The following is a 15,765-nucleotide window of genomic DNA, read 5'->3' as shown; positions in this document are numbered from 1 at the left end:
TTTCTCTTCCAACTTTTCTTCTATTTCTGCCTTCCTCTCTCTTGCACTGCATCAAAATCTGATGAAGAAAAATAATTCCAGTGCTCTACATTGACTGTTGGTGTCCACCATCAGCAGAAATAAACACTGTCATCAGAGGCATTGTGGCTCACGTTATCGCCACATTCCCCCAAAGAGGCTTCAAAGCGCTGATTGCAGTAGTAGAGTCACATATAGTGGAACACTTTACAGTATTTCAAGTAGTCTGCTTGAGTGCAGGTTAATAGCCAAAGCATTCAACTACTAAAACGCCAAGTAAGAGAAAGCTCTCCCACTCTAGAGGGATGTACCAATGAATTCTAGATTGAGCAAATACAGGAAGCTGTTTGTGAAATGCTATATGGCAAATGCATAGAGACTTAAAGACCACACGTTGCTGTATCGGCTACCAATGCAAGAAAGGGATATGTGCAGGCAAACAGAACAATGCCCTTATGCAATATTTTGAATTTATTGTAGTTGTTGGATTGATCTTTTAGGAAGCCCAAAATATAAAAAGATAGAATAGTCAATGTGGGAAAGAATAATGGTTTAAACTACTGTACAATATGATTCCAAGGAAAACAATGGTAGCACCTTGCCCAGCATACGCCGAAATTAAAAGCAGTAGGACATAAGGAAATTGATTTGTTTTGTGAATGTATGAGCTACATCCATGATTTCATCCAGATTTTGTGCACATTCCTTGAGCTGCGGGACCTTACCCAATTTTGGCACCCCTTGTAAGGGTGACCAAACCATAGGAGCCCCTGCAAGGACAAACAGCTAGGTGTTATCTCCATTCAGTTCAAATAAGAGCATCTTCATCTAAGGCAACACCGCTGTTAAGCAGGAGTTGAAGTTGTTAGCAGAAGCTATGGAGCTGTCCCCAAGCGAGTTGACAGTCTTTGCGTCTAGTTCACAAGGCATTAAGGAGAATCCATAGATGAAATATAAGTCAGCCAATAACATGAGGTATATATTAAAAAGTGTAGGACTTAATGAGGAGCCTTATGACCCACTCCAAACTTAAGTCTTAGGGGCGGATTACAAGTTTGGTGGTCCCAAAGCCAGAGCTGACCTGGCTGAATGGCGGAGACCTTGAAATAGAGCATTCCTGCCTGTCAGACCAGTGGGAACTGTGCTACGAGATAGCACTCAGCTTCCTTAAAGAAGCCGAATGCTGTCTCGTAGCACATAGGGGGGCGACCAGCACCTTCAGAATGTGCACTGTGTACAATGCAGACAGTGCACAATTTGATGGTGCTTGGTATGGGGGCCCCTGCACAGCCCATGCCATAGGCAGTGCAGGGCCCCCCCTGTAGCTCCCAGTACTTGTTCTCCACCAACCTTTCCATGGTGGGGAAACTGCCATGAAAAGGCTGGCAAGACTCTGAAGAACAGAGTTGGCTCTGTCAGGGGACCCCATGAAAGGCCAGGGCCCTGAGGCAGAGCCTGCTTTGCCCATGTCTTAAAACGTCTCTGTACACATGGTCAGAAACACCGAACATTGTATGTATGTGTTTGTAGAATACAAGCCTAGTGTGAGCTCCATGGGGTGCTGTACGGGGGTGGGACACGGGGGGAGGGGGTTTAGTGGCCCCTGGAAGGATGCAGTCATTTAGGGGAGGTCAAAAGTAGCCTTGGGTCAGACTGTCTGATAAAGGCAGGCTCACATGGCCCTCTTGACACCTGGACCAACCTCTTACAGCTGTAAGTTTTAAGGAGGAGCTTCCTAGGTCAAATGTAGGCAAAGGTTCTTGAAACTCATATCTGTATATTGACTCCTATCTCACCCTTATTTTTAATTTAAAAAGGGTTCTGTACCGTCAATGACTCTTTAAAGCATTAATCCAGTCCAATGCATTTTATTGAACATTTCAATTTTGACTAACACATTAACGAGGAGGCACGCCTTTAACAAATACACTACAAAAGATACACTGATATATGAGGAAGAAAAAGTGTGCTGATGATTAGTGGTTCTAAGGTATGTCTGGTTCCCAGGGCTGCACTTTCACAGGAAGACAGAACCATATTGTCAAAAAAGGCACCTGGGCTCTAGGGCCAGACTGGCCATAGCGGGCATCGGGCATTTTCACAGTGGACTGCAAGGGTGAGTCCTGTTTTGAAGTGGTGGGACCGGTTTTGCAATAGTGCAGCAAATTGAGCCCCCACTAACAGAAGCAGCAATGCTTTGCACTCTTCCCCCCGCACCACCCACCTGCACCCCCCCTATCCTGGCCCGGGCTGGGCTGACAACATTGCCAGGACTGCTTTGGGTTCCTAATACGGCCCTGCTGTCCTCAACTCATTGGAAGACGTTGAAATCAATCTAGGGTTGGCTTGTGTTAGCATTTTGTGGGTGCTGTTCTGACAGTTCAAGCTAGACTGGTCCTATAGGAGTAGGACTAAGCCTGATTAGCATTTTGATGGTCTCTGTCTAGAATGGCGTAGTAAGTAATAAAACAGTGAACTGAAATGCAGCTGAGCAACCACCAGTGTCTGAGTTACCTTTTATCACTTTGTTGTTTTTGCACCCCTGTTAGAGGTATTGTTCTGAAAAGCAATTTCACATGTTTGGGTACTGAGCAAAGTGGAGAGGGGCAGTAACTTTTTGGTGCCTGGTTCTAGACCTTGTGCCCATGACAGCGTGACCAAGAACCCACTCAATCCCAGTTTTGCCTCTGCAATTTCCTCCAGATTCTACCCGAAGATATGTGTGTCCTCGGAAAACAGCCCTGAGGCAATGACATGACTTCACCACGCACAAAAAGCATTTGCAAACTTTATTCCTCTTTAAATAGAACAGAAGTGATTATCTGATGCAAGAACACATACAACAGTGTGCTCAAACTTTATTCGTATTAAGGTTACTTTTGGTTAGTTATAACCTCTATGCTCGGAGAGAGGCTGTTAGTGATGCATATGTAAAACAGATGTAGGGATGTACATTGGACCAATAACATTAGGTAGGGCTTGATAGGTCTCCATGACTGCTTACGAGGGGCCGATTGGTGGAGGGTAGGCGTGCATCTTGTTGAGGGTCCCGGTCGTCACTGCATCCCTGCTCCAAATGGACTCTCCAGGTCCAACCAAGTCTCGTTCGCCACTGAAAGAGAAGCCTTTTTAAATATCATTTGTATGTGTACTTATAAGGTCAAGGCTTTCGACCTAATAACCTCACTGCCACAACAAGCAATAATGTGGCCTGCATGTATTACCACTATGCATAGAGATGAAGAAATCAGCAAGGCAGGAGGGGAATGTTATTGCATCCCATCAGAACCACACATGAACAGCAAGGTGCCTTTCTTTTCTCTCTCTACAGCAAAAGGCAGAATGCATAAGCTCATTTAGTTCAAAACAGTGAAACTTTACAAACAGTCTGAAAAAAAAATGTTTTACGAGGAAATAAAAATACAAATACGCATTCAGAACATACATTTTATTGGTGGTATGAAAAACAAATGAGTGTGAATTGTTCTAAAGTAATGCTGCATCTTGTACGCTAACCACTGTGCTTAACTTACATGGTATGGATGAGCATGCAGGTAAGCATGCATGCCAGGATTGTACCTACCTTATACAGGGTTTTGTGTTTGAATGCCAGCACAGCATCTCAGCATTTCTTTCTTCTGAGACTGATATAATGTGCATCGCTGAATTGAATAACCCTACGCACTGTACCTGAAAACGGCAAAATATGTTGTAGGAAACACTCCTTAAAACAACGTATAGATATGTTTTATGAACAAACAAAGGCTTTCGTGGAAGATAGCCCCTACACTGCCCACGTGTATAAGCATCCCAGCGGCAGATAATTGTTCCTGTAACTACATACAGACTTTGTTCAAACATCCAAGGAACTTCGCTTGGCATCTGTGCCTCATACCCGTGACTTCAGGGTATTCTTTGTTACAACCTATATACATACCAATATTGAGTTTAAGGTGTTAACGTTATAATTGGTTAAAGCTACAGTTGCTGTACGCGTAAAAAAATATCATGTCTCTAGTGTACGGAAACACATCAGTTAAGGTTCTTTTGCAAAGATAACACATAATAAGGTTATGCAAATATCCTAACTATTCCTGAATAGTATGTTTTCTATCAAATACGGGCAATTCATTCCGATTTAGTTAAGGATTCTGGGTAGTGCTATTATGCGTTTTTGCAAAAGTGGTTCAACCAATGGATTTCAGTACCTCTGACCTATACCTACTTGTTATTTTTGCAACGTCTGTACCATTAACTCAATAGAAAACTTTGTATTCAGTGAATGCAAGTGATATAGCACGCAGTACAGCATTATACACTGTGAAAATGTATTCTTGTGTAGTGGAGACGCTATATCTGTATTTAATTTGTAAATATAAAAACATAATAAGTGCCTCAGCCCTCGTCAGGATACAGCGGCAGATTGCACCACTCATTGTCCCTGCCAACGCTGCCAATTACACTACCTTTACAGTTGCTAACCACCACACTCCTTCAAGTGTGATAAATCAGATTATTCCAAGCCCCCAAGGTTACAAGAATGGTTTGGGTAGTTGGTATTAGTGATTTTTAATGTCTATTGAATTAACAAACATCGTTTGTGCTCATTCCTAAATTGGATAAACAGCGCCACCACATGGCAAACAGTCATAGGTGCCGGTGTTGACAAGTCCAAATACCAAGGCCCATATTTATACTTTTTGACGCTAAACTGCGCTAACGCAGTTTAGCGTCAAAAAAATTAGCGCCGTCTAACGCCATTCTGAAGCGCCATGCGGGCGCCGTATTTATGGAATGGCGTTAGCCGGCGCAAGCAGACCGGCGCTGCCTGGTTTGCGTGGAAAAAAACCACGTAGACCAGGCAGCGCCGGCGTTGGGAAAAAATGACGTTAGGGCGTCTTAAAATGGGGCAAGTCAGGTTGAGGCAAAAAAATCGCCTCAACCCGATTTGCGCCATTTTTTTACGACGCCCAGACGCCATTTCATGACTCCTGTCTTAGTAAAGACAGGAGTCATGCCCCCTTGCCCAATGGCCATGCCCAGGGGACTTGTGTCCCCTGGGCATGGTCATTGGGCATAGTGGCATGTAGGGGGGCACAAATAAGGCCCCCCTATGCCACCCAAAAAAAAAAAAAAAAAATGTAAAAAATAATACTTACCTGAACTTACCGGAATGTCCCTGGGGTGGGTCCCTCCATCCTTGGGTGTCCTCCTGGGGTGGGCAGGGGTGGCAGGGGGGGTCCCTGGGGGCAGGGGAGGGCACCTGTGGGCTCTTTTTGAGCCCACAGGCCCCTTAACGCCTACCCTGACCCAGGCGTTAAATAGTGGCGCAAATGCGGGGTTTTTTGACCCGCCAACTCCCGGGCGTGATTTTTGCCCGGGAGTATAAATACGACGCATTTGCGTCGCCCTCATTTTTTTAGACGGGAACGCCTTCCTTGCATCTCATTAACGCAAGGAAGGCGTTCACGCAAAAAAATGACGCTATTTGCCAATACTTTGGCGCTAGACGCGTCTAACGCCAAAGTATAAATATGGCGTTAGTTTTGCGCCGAATTTGCGTCGAAAAAAACGACGCAAATTCGGCGCAAACGGAGTATAAATACGGGCCCAAGCACGGGCAAACCACCTGGTTAAATTAGTTACCGACTTAAATGTAGTTCATCCGAGTAAATACACATTCCTTTATTGTCGATTCACTTGATATATGTTGAGATAAAGCCTGGAAATGTGATGCTGTATGGTTACTGTTTGCACGTACATTTGTTTCAAATATGCAAGTGTACATTTGTAGGTTCAGATGTACATTCTTGGTTAAAATATACATTTGTTTCAAATAGCCCAAAAGGGAGCTCCAGAGAGTGTGTGCCTGCGTAGAAAAACTGTGACCCTCCCATACATTTATTTGAGTATCTAGGAATAATAAGATAATTAGGGTGAGATGTCAGAACACAAACTGGAATATGTTTCTTGACCCTCCTAGCCACAAAGCGGAGAACCATACCGTTCTGTGCTTTGAAAGTGATACAGAAGGTCTTGAACTGCATCCTTTGTTTTACTGGCAGCCCGTGAAGATGTTTCAACGAAGGTGTTGCATGCACATTTCTCAGACGTTTGTAAATGAGTCGGGCAGCTTTGTTTTGAACAACCTGTAACATGTGGACAGAAGTGTTGGGGAAATCTACATAGATTACATTAGCATAATCTAGTATCAAAATAATGATGGCCACAATTCCCATTTTAAAAGCTTCCACATGAAGAAAAGGAGCTATCTTCTTTCTTATTTTTAGAAGGTATATGCATGTAGAACTCACAACTCCAGTCTGTGATTTTATAGAGAGGCAGATGCCCACAGTTACTCAAAGGCCTTTTGCCAATGTTCTAGTCTCTTGTAGCACTCCTACCCTGATGGCCAGTAAAGGTTGTTCCAAAGGTTCACTCTGTTACTCAGAATTACTATCTCAATTTTTTAGTTTCATCTTATGGTTACTCATCCAGTTCGTGCTGAAACACACAGGCCCATATTTATACTTTGTTAGCGCCGCATTTGCGTCGTTTTTTGACGCAAAATCGGCGCAAACTTACAAAATACATTTTGTAACGACGCAAATGCGGCGCTAACAAAGTATAAATATGGGCCACAGTGTTTTAGAGCTCGTGCTATGCAGTCATTGTGCCATCTAAATGGAGGAGTAATTGCCAATCATCTGCATAACTGTACAATCTGCAGCCTCTTGCTGATAACTCCTTTACTAGGGGCCCGGCATACATATTAAATAGATGAGGTGATATAGAGGATGCCTGAGGAACGCCACAGTTTACGTTTACTGCAGTTGCTACAAATAGGGTTAAATGGGCTTCTTGGGCTTGGTTTTTCATAAAGGATTTTACCCACATCCAGTGTAGTGTCCTGGAGCCCTGTGGCCACCACACGGTCCACCAAGATGTTTTTGTTTAATGTTTTAAAGGAAGCGAATAAGTTCAGAAGCACTAGGGAAAAAACCTACACCTCATTACCACCCAGCCTTAAGTCATCTGCTACAGATAGAAACACTGATTCTGTACTATGGCAGGGTCGGAACCCTGCCTGTAGGAGATTGAGATAAACCAACGTTTGAGGATGGTTTCAACTATCATGAGCTACATGAGCATTGAACATTTTTGCTGGATAGGGAAGCACTAATATTGGGCAATCGTTTTCAACAGAGTAGAATCATCAACCTGATTTTTTTTATCATCGGAATAACCATGGTGTTCCTGAATAGTTTTGGCACTATGTCCTATATCAAGGATTTATTCAGGAAGTTTATTATTGGAATCTCTATTGCTAGGTTCCTCATAATTACTGAGGGGCAAGGGTCCAAACCCGATTACATTTTTACCATTAGTTCCTGTATGCGTGCCTCATCTATACGTTGAAAAGAAGAGATAAGGAAGGAATTAACATCCATTTCTACTGTCTTTGATCATCTGAATTCCTAGGAATACTTTCTTTTATCAATTTTATTTTATTTATAAAAAAGTAATTTAACCGATCACAGAAATCTTGTGAAGAATTTAAGCTGCAGGTAATTTTCTTGGAGGATTAAGGCTGATTCATTACCTTGAAAACCTCTTTTTGTTTATTTGGTGCTTCTCCGTTTTTTTTTAGAGAAGATTGTTTTTTTTTGCAAATATCTCTTTATTGTATTTTAGGAGCAAGAAAGAAATAACAAGCAACTGAGGAAGAACAGAAAAAGCCATTGCCTCTACAAGCCTCTGTAAAGGTTACAGAAGTGTGGTACAGTAGATAAATAGTCACCAGAGCTTTTAAAAGAATGACATATACCACACATTCTTCATCATAAAGACATACACCCATAGTTATACTTTTTTTAGCACCGCATTTGCGCCACATTTTGGCGCAAAAGCGGCGCAAACTTACAAAATACAGGGGCATATTTCTACTCCGTCTGCGCCGATTGTGCGTCAAAAATTTAATGCACATTCAGCGCAAACGTTGCCCCATATTTAAACTTTGACGTCCGAGCCCGCGGATGACAAAATTCCGCCGTGTGCATCATTTTTTGGATGCGGCAAACCGCCTTGCGTTAATCAATGCAAGGTAGGCGTTCCCGTCCAAAATATGGCTTAAACGGCCGTGCGTCGTATTTATGCTTTCGGGCAAAAATGGCGCACGGCTGGGAAGCGGAGCCAGAAAATGACGCACAGCCCGATTTGCGTAAAAAATTAACGCCTGGGTCAGGGCTGGCATTAGAATGGGGCAAACACACCTGTATTTAATCAGAACACACAGAACAAACAGCAGAGCAGCAGAGCAGCAACAGGGAGACATGGAGGTGATTCTAATCCAGCGTGCACGCAGACGCAGAGCCCAGCAGCAACAACAGCAGCCACAACAACACCAGCAGGGACCCCAAAGGCAGCGCAGAAGGCAGGAGAGGATATTCCGCCCCAGAACCACCCTTCAGGGCCTCAGGGAACACAACATCATCCAGAGGTACCGGTTGAACTGGCAGGCCATTCTGCGCAACATTGAACTGCAATTGGCCCCCACTTTGCTGACACCCCACACCATCGCAACAGAAACAAAGCTGCTTGCCGTACTTCATATGCTGGCAAGTGGCTCTTTCCAAACAACTGGTGCCCTGGTTAGCGGAATATCACAACCATCATTCTCCGCCTTTTTGCCCAAAGTACTGGATGCCATCATTGGACTGACAACCCACCACATCTGCTTCCCTAACACACTGCAGAAGCAGCAGCAAACAAAACAGGGTTCTACCTCATCAGTGGCTTCCCACACGTCCTTGGTGCAATCGACTGCACACATGTATGCCTTGTGCCACCTTCTGCAACTGAACACCTCTACCGCAACAGGAAGAACACACATTCCATCAACGTGCAGGCCATAGTCGATCACCAGGGATTGAGCACCAACATCGTGGCTAAATATGCTGGGAGTGTCCATGACTCATACATCTTCCGTCACTGCACCATCAATGAACACTTCCAGGATGGACGGTATGGCAATGGACTACTTGTTGGTAAGTACAAAAACCTACTTATATACACACTGCACAGCAACCCTCTAGGACACACAACACACACACCACAACAGCAACATGTGAACAGGAACATACTGAGGTTGTGACATCGCTAGCCATGTTTCTTAGGTCACCATTGAACCTGTCACACATTGGAAATTACTGTACAGCCTAATGTTAAGACGTCAAAGATCACAACGTGTGGAGTGGGTTGCCCAAATGTCACATTGCAAAATGTAAGTGTCCCAATGACCTTTACATTAATCCATTGCCTAAGTCTAAAGGGTACATTGATATGAACGTGTTAACAACACTGTCAATTTTAACTGTGTATGGAACTATCATCTCACCCCCACGGAAGACACACGGACACCTGTATCACAAGTCACAATGCTAGGGAGGGCACACCCCTCCCAAAACATTCTGCTGACAAACGGTTAGCAGACAAACACTCTTTCAGCCAAGGAAACAACACAATGCAGATGGTACATCCTACAAGCCTAGGATGCTACATTATTACACAAAAGACTCACAGACAACACAAGACAACTACTGCCATGAAAGGTCATTTCAATAGTGCCAGCTACATCAACATGATCCCAATCATTTTCTGATCAGGGATATGGCATCCAGACATGGATTATGACACCATTTAGCAACCCAAGTTATGCTGCAGAGCGTGCCTACAATGACGCACATAGGAGGACACACAGCGTTGTCGAGAGGACCTTTGGAATCCTCAAGTCAAGGTTCCGGTGCCTCGACATCACTGGTGGTAGCCTCCTATATTCCCCGGAGATGGTCTGTAGGATCATCCTAACATGTGGAATATTGCACAACATTTGCATCAAAAGGAACATTCCCCTCCTGGAACCAGAGCCACACATGCCTGAAGAGGAGGAAGAGGAGGATGCTGGCCTGCAACATGAGGGGGAACTACAGAACACAGCCGCTGGTATACGCAGGCGGCAACAGATCGTCACCAATTTCTTTTGAATATGATCACCTTCAGCACTTTAGTTAACAAATTTAAATAAACACCTATTATAATCACCATATAATGGTCTGGCTATTCCTTTTTGCACACCTTCATCTCTACTTATCATAATAAGAGTGTTGTCTCATGGAGCATTGCTGATATACTGAGTAGGACACTGAACATCCCAGAGCTAATGTGATGCCTAACATACAATGGTCACATACACACACACACTGTTAATGACATATATCATGTACATTTCTCCTTTGAAGGCCAATAGCAGAGGACCACAACTATTTCACACATACATGTTGAAATCAAGGGCCAACGCAGCATATGGCACACAACTATGACACCATCACTCAATAAGGGGAAAACAAGCCTCATACATGAGGCAGTCAATGTGCGTTGGCATCAGTAACAGGAATGCCTGACCAGACCCTTGACAGCAGTAAGTCCACCTGCATCCAATATTTGCAAGGACTATCTGTGACCAGAGTCCCATAGAAGCAGAACATAGACAGCACAAGTGCCACACCTATGAGCAGCATTGCACACATGACATTCCATGTACATGTCAGCCTATTTCCTAACTCCTGACACACCCATGCACCTGGTCACAACCCACCTGTCGGAAGAGGTCCCTGGAATACTAAGATGTGTACCCTGAAATTCCCTCCTCTACACACACAGACCAACATTAGCAAACCAGTGTGCTACACCCTTTCCTATGGTATGCCATTGTCATAGAACATCTGACTGCATGGACGTCAGGTTAATTTATACACTGTCTTCTAGTTTCAAAGCCCTTTTAGCACATGTAGATTGCTTCCCGTGTGAAAATGTCTGTTGGCCCTTAGAATGCAAGTCTCACCTACAGGACTGGTGAGAAACAGATGCAGCCCACACCTGTGATCACCTCCATGCACACCACCCATTTCAAAAAGCACTGCCCCTGCTGATGCCTGGAACAGCATAGGAGTTGCCATTATGTCAAATACACCGTAAAGCATTGATACTAATTAAGCTGTGTAACACAGTCACTGGGTTCATTTGTCACCTTCAAAAACACAAGACATACACAGTTTGACATGTCAGCTCTCTAGTTTGTCCTCCAAACAGTCTTAGTCAGACCACGGATTATGTAACTTGTGAAATTGCTGGATCCTGAATCACCTTGCATTCTGTCAGCCTGACTGGCAACTGTCTGTGCGTCACACTAAAGTATTCCTGTGTCTACATATGTATCACACTTGCGTTAGCAAACCTCTCATTCATCAGGGGGTATTGGGCATGGGCTTCTTCAATGCATACACAAATACATTGTATAGCATCATCTGCCTTTTAACTGTACCATTTGAGTTACATCCGCTTGGAAAAGCAAAATTCATGGCCCATCCCTTGTCTGGGTTGCATTTATGCATGAATGACAAAGTGTGACAGTGTCCCAGGGCCGAAGGCAGGGATTGGGTACGGGGCTTTCAGCACAACCAGCAACCTCTGATAAGGTCCATGAATAATACACAAATGTCAGGACCATGACAGTTCACACACAGAATCACAGTGCTCTCAACATAGTGATGGGCCATGTGTGGTTATTAGCTGCGAGAATAATCAGCACAGAGGCTATGATGTTCCCAGATGCAGTGGAAATTGCAGAGGCTAACCTGTGTACAAATGTTGTAATGACACCTGCTGGAACATGACACCTGAGACATTATCTCACTCAGCACACCAAGGTTGCCCTGTTGACTGTCTCTTTACACGTCTTTAGTGACAGGGTGGGACCATCCACATGTTGGTTCACGTGTACACATCCACTTTACTCACATTGATCAACCAAGGATACTCAGTAGATACAGGAATAGCTGCCAATGACTCATGATGAGTCCTGGACTGAACTGTGACAAATTACACCCCAAACAATATACAGGATCATCATTGGACCACACACATGAACAAGACACCTATGTGCAATTGATCACTGGAAATATGTGGACGCTTGCTGCCTCGTATGCTGGACTACCACAGCCACTTGATAGTTGGGGCTCACTTCTATGGCCTCAACTGTGCTATCCTTTCCTTATGGCAAACATGCACAATTTCTGCAACATATATATGTAGGCCACACTTATGACCAACTATTGCGTCAGCCAACCGTAAAAATACTGTGAAGGGAGTAGCGGATCATGGTCCGGTGCAGTATGATGTCACACATGTGAACATTCACCATCAACACCATAGTGTCTTCAATCAGCCTATCTCTGATGTGTCCCAAATGTAACATAACAAAAAAACAAGAAAAATTGCCTAAAACCAGTTAATGCACTGTAATTTTGACGTTCCTAGTGTTATGCGTCATTTTTTTGTCTACCAAAACTGTATTTGCGTCATTTTTTTTGACGCACAGGAGTGAAATTTAGCCCGCATCCAGATATTTGTACAGGCCATGTACTATTATGTGGCTGCGGGCTAATTTTCACTTCTGTGCATTGAAAAAAATGACGCAAATACAGTTTTGGTAAACAAAAAATGACGCATAACGCAAAAAAGGCGGGACTTTTCATACAGTAAGTGATGTAATAGGATATCCTGTTTACAGATCATGTACAGTGGGTGTACTTTCACTTTCACTTTGCAGTCTATGATCCTTCTAGACTGTGTGGCTGTGTAGAGAGTGTGTCTGGTAGGCCACGTCTTGGCAGGATGGGGGAAGAGGAGTTGGGGGGGTTCATCTGGCTTGTGTGCCATTTCTTGCCGCTCATGATCCAGGCAGGGTGATACAGGGGTATCCAACAGAGGCGCGCAGAATCCGGTGGTGAAAGGTGCTGCATCACCTGCAGCGTGTGTATGCCAGCCAGAGGAGTGACCACCAGCTGAAGCACCGGTGGGCTGACCTCGTCACCAGGGAGCAGGATCTCTTGGACCACCTGGGAATCATGATTGGTGGCACTGTTGGTGAGTACGAATCATGTTAATGTGCACGATTAAATGCTCTGTAGTGACATAAGGGTATTAGTACAATGTCTGCCAGCTAACTTGCTGACTGTGTGTAATGCTGGGGAAACATAAAGGGATAATTGATGCACTATGGCAATGATCACAATTGCTAGCTGTCAGGTAGCACGTGCTCAGCAAACTTACAGGTTACTTTTCCATGAAGGAAATTGGTGCGGCCTTTTTGTCAGAAAAGCAAACAAAATAGGAGCCAATCATGTCTATATAGGGTACTATTGACAGATAAGTACAGATGTACCAACATTTAGGCCAACTTTGTTGACACAATTGCTAGACTGACTTTAGAATCACTACATGATGCAGAAAATGAGTGCTGCCTTCACATCAATTGACAATAGCAAAGTGGCTCAGACATATGTCTCATGTGAGTCTGGTGAGTGTGGAAGGAAAGCGTTCACGGAAGTACTATGAATGTGTGGGATTATTGTGTTCCTTGATCTTTTTGGATACATGTCAGATCTGGATTTGAAAACATTGTGAAAAGGTGTAAGGTGCCCTCAGATAACATCTTAGAATGTTTGTTGGAGTTAGTTGTGCCACATTCCAAATATGGATGGCAGTCCAAGTGTATGCACATGGCTTCACATCCCCATGGTTGGTGCAATCATCATAGCTGGGCCACGTCAATTGAATAAACTGTAACAACAGGATGGCTTACAAAAGTCTCTGCCCCTCCCTCTGTACATTGTACCTATGTGTCATTAATGTGTCATGGCCACAAGGCATGTTTGACTGGTAATGCAGTCCTCAAGTAACCAGGCTTTGGATGTCTCTCTTGGATGCACATGATGAGATTATTACACTCCATATTTTATTCTGGTCACCAATTACGGGGCATGTTTACAACCACATGATAGTTAGGGCCAATGTATGTGTGCAGATATGTGTGTAACTGTCACAGGAGATATATCAGATGCAGTACCATCATGTCTGAATGGCTGCCATTTCCTTATTCAGCCTACACATTGTATATGTTTATGAAATTGTTGCGCTGTGCACAGATTTTGAGCACATTTCTTCCTTCCATACCTTACAGGTAGACCGGCACCCTACACTGTGGGAGAGGTGGCGACATTTGAGGACCCCGACCACTCCAATAAGTGTTGATATGTCTGTTATGTGTTGTGTTTGTTGGTTATGGACTCGTGTGAGTTGGACGCATAGCAAGGTGTGATGCATTGGGCAAGCTTTTCTCTTGTTTCATGAGTGGGAATTCAGTTTCTTACATGTTTTGAGTTGGCCAATGCGTATCCAATGGTATCATGTAGGGATTGTAGGCCATTCCTGTAGGCCCCACTGTGAGTACAGGGGTTAGTCATGTGGATGACACTTGTATCACCAAGAGTCGCACTGGAAGTCATCTCCGATGTAGTCAGCCTGTCAGACCCACATTCTACAAGATTGGTACAGCAAATTGCTTTCCAATAGACATCTGCTTCCCTATTTACCTACGTAATTATGAAACAGTAGGTAGAACCTCCTAGCAGCATGTACTTCCACATGTAGTGCTACAAGTATGTGGAACTTGAGTGCAATGGCCTAGGTGTGCATGCAATTCATGATCATGGGTGTTCTAGCACCTATGTGTCTGATGTAAGTCAGGCCTCACTGGAAGTATATGTTGTGTACCAAGTTCTGCATTTCCTGACATGTGTGGCCCTATGAGTGCTCTAGGGTTTGCTGACTCCTAATTGTTGATAGACCTTACCCGTGGTGTGTCTGTAGAGACAAACATGTGTGGAGTTTTCTATACACTCCTTGGTGTACATGTTGTTGGCAAATTATAGTTGTTTACACACCCCCCCACCCTCAAACACGGGCATGGGTTTGTGAATGGGGTACCTAGTACTGATGCTACCAGTATGTTACACATACATGTGAATAAGTGACGGTTTGGTTGCAAACTAGTATACACACTCAGGTTTGGCACTTGGTACTATACTGGCAAGTCCAGTTACAACTTGCAGACCATGTGGCTTTAGTTTTGCTTTCCATACACTGACATTTGTAGCCCAGGTCTTGGCGGAGGATATGCAGCATGATTCTTAGCTGATAACTGGCAGAACTCAGATTGCAAGTCAAAGCCAGTTGTTACCCATCTTGTAGATTATGGATGTGCTATGTGTGATGTGACCTTTGTAGTCTGGCCTGCCATGTACTTCCTCAGGGACATTCAATGATCTGTATTGTAATATGAGCTGTTACAAGTACACTAGATGTATTGTCTGATTAACTTCTTGTGCCATTTCACACAATGCAGTTACTAATGTAGAATATCTGCATTTGTCTTCACAGCTGCTAACATGACTCCAGACCAGGTCCGTGAATTTCAGCGTCGGGCCATGCAATACCAGCACATCCTGCTGGTGGAGTCGGGGTTCCGGAGGATGGCCCGGCGATATCGCCATGAACGGGCCTCCGGGGCATGGAGACCCTTCCCACAGGGTGGGCCTACTTTGCCCACCACAGCCACCACCAGCACAACCACCAATCCGAGCCAGGTGGCCCCACCCACAGCTGGCACTGTTGGTCCCACATCTGCTGGACTTTCAGGCCCCAGCATTGCCATCGGTGCAGGACAGCCCACTAGGCCTGGCACCACACCCACACAGACCTCTTCCGCCGGTACCCAGACTGCCACAGCTCCATCTGTTGACCCTGCAGCCTTCAACCAAATGGAACGTAAGATGGACAAAGTGCTGC

This window comes from Pleurodeles waltl, chromosome 4_2 (assembly GCF_031143425.1).
Source record: "Pleurodeles waltl isolate 20211129_DDA chromosome 4_2, aPleWal1.hap1.20221129, whole genome shotgun sequence".
NCBI lineage: Eukaryota > Metazoa > Chordata > Amphibia > Caudata > Salamandridae > Pleurodeles > Pleurodeles waltl.
Note: the sequence above shows the minus strand (reverse complement) of the source record.